This window comes from Lygodium microphyllum, chromosome 24 (genome assembly GCF_053477565.2).
Source record: "Lygodium microphyllum isolate KBCC chromosome 24, Lygodium_microphyllum_v1.1.10, whole genome shotgun sequence".
NCBI lineage: Eukaryota > Viridiplantae > Streptophyta > Polypodiopsida > Schizaeales > Lygodiaceae > Lygodium > Lygodium microphyllum.
In genome coordinates, this window is record NC_141158.1 from 39,359,163 (window position 1) to 39,361,633 (window position 2,471).

The 2,471-nt window shown below is 43.7% G+C and overlaps 1 pseudogene; it reads left to right on the plus strand.

Moving 5' to 3' along the window:
* Positions 1-423: 423 nt before the first annotated feature.
* Positions 424-961, plus strand: LOC148014996 (putative 3-hydroxyisobutyryl-CoA hydrolase 3 pseudogene; annotated as a pseudogene).
* Positions 962-2,471: the final 1,510 nt, after the last annotated feature.

Here is a 2,471-nt window from a genome sequence, read left to right on the forward strand (position 1 = left end):
AAAAGATGGTTTGGGCCATACATAGTCAGACATGTCTTTGACAATGCAACATATGAGCTGACAGAATTGGATGGGATAGTGCTTAGAGTGCCTATTGCAGGAAAAAGAATCAAGATTTTCAAGAAAAGAGATGATGAGGATTATGCATTTGAAGAATTTGCAAGAGAAGAGCAACGAGAAGAAACTCCGATAGAGGAGATAGATAATATGACAGATAATCTTGCTGATATACCGGGAATATACAATGAAGAGATTGATCTGTTCGTGGATCTTGATGATAATGATCATGGGTAGTTGGCCCATCCGGAAGATGCGCAGGATCAGAGAGGGTGGATGTCGTACTGCTGCGCATCCGAGGTGTGGAATCCACCAAAAGGATGTGTGTGTGCGTGTGTGCAAGGCGCGCGTCCACTGTCGGTCCGTAGCTACAGATACATAGTCGAAAGAAGAGATCATTATGAGAAACTATGACCGTACAAAGGTGGTTACATTAAATAGGCCACGCCAATTAAATGCACTTTCTTCTTGGATGGTAGGCCGCCTGGAGGAGCTTTACAAGCGATGGAAGAATGATGATGATGTGTCTTTGATCATAATAAAGGGGTCTGGAAGAGCTTTCTGTGTAGGTGGTGATGTTGCAAGGACTTGCCATGTTGGCATTGAAGGGCAGTACAAGTTAGGAAAAGAGTTCTTCCACACTGAATACAATCTTAATTACATGCTAGGAAGATACACAAAACCTCATGTAGCTATACTTGATGGGATAGTCATGGGTGGAGGGGCAAGTATATCTATACATGGGCCTCTTGGGATTGCAACTGAAAATACTGTCTTTTCTATACCAGAGACTGCACTTGGGCTGCACCTAGACATTGTAGCCTCGTATTTTCTTTCACGCTTACCTAGTTACTTAGGAGAGTATGCAGGTTTGACTGGTGCTCGCTTGAATGGTGCAATATAACCTTAGAGAACCTAAAAAAGACATCACCTTTGAGCCTCAAAATAACCTTACGCTCGATTTGCAATGGTCGACGAAAAATCCTACGTTAGTGTCTCAGGCAAGACTACAGATTGAGAGTGCGATGTGTGAACCGACAACTCTCTAGTGATATTTATGAGGGTGTAAGGGCCATATTAGGGGACAAGGATCAGAAAGCAAAGGGGGACCTGCTTTTGTATCGGGTGAAAGGAAGCTCGAAAGGGGGAAGAAAAACCAGAAAACAAAAAAGAAGAATGGGGAGCTGATACGAAAGCAATATGCACAGAATCAGGATGATGGAGGTCATTGAGAGAGAGACGCATGAAGGCTATTGCAAATTCTATGTCAGCTACATTCCTACGTGTTGTTGGTAGTGAAATTATACAGAATTACCTTGGAGATGGACCAAAGCTGGTCAGAGAGCTTTTTAGAGTTGCCGATGACCTTTTCCCATCAATAGTTTTCATTGATGAGATTGATGCTGTTGGTACCAAGCGCTATGATGCACATTCTGTAGGTGAATGCGAGATTCAACAGACTATGCTTGAACTTCATAACCATCTTGATGAGTTCAATCTCCAACTGTAGTGTGCAATATTCCAATCTGTCATAGCATTGTCACCAAGGACCCCTACAAGTTCCGCCCGTCCACTGCTTACAACTCCCCCTTGTTCACCACAAACTCCGGTGCTCCAGTATGGAACAACAATTCATCCTTGACTGTCAGCGCCATAGGTCCTATTCTTCTGGAGGACTATCACCTGGTTGAAAAGCTTTCTCAGTTTGACCGTGAGAGGATTCCTGAACGTGTAGTCCACGCCAGAGGTGCCAGCGCAAAGGGCTTCTTTAAAGTGACTCGTGATATTTCACACCTCACATGTGGAGATTTCCTACATGCTCCTGGTGTGCAGACACCATTAATTGTCAGGTTTTCAACTGTGATTCATGAGCGGGGCAATCCTGAGATGCGGTTTTGCTGTGAAATTCTACACTAGAGAAGGAAACTTTGACATGGTTGGCAATAACTTTCTGGTGTTCCTGACACAGTGAAAAAGGGGTCACTTATTCAGACCTGCTGCTGCAGATCTGGAACTAGTGTATTGACTTGGGCAATCTATATCATTTTGCAAAAGGTGGAAAGGGCCATTGCAGCTAAGTGAACAGTACTTCCTGACTACAAGTTTACTACTCCAGATCTCACGTTAGAGTCCTCCATAGGCTGGTCAGCATAGGGGAGGCTAGAAGGATTATGGAGGTTGTTCAGTCTGAATAGCAGTGTCAATCAAGGTACTACATTGATCTGGACTCATCATCATGCAAGATTCGGGAAGCTATTCAGAAGCAAATGCAGTGTCAGAGGTGATCAGAGTTTATCATGCAAGATTCAGAGGTTTTTGATGTGGGAGAGGGGATCACCATAGACCTGGAGTTGATCCAGTACAATGATGCAGAAGAGATTCTTGTAAATTGGATTTGCTAGTCATTCCCTTTT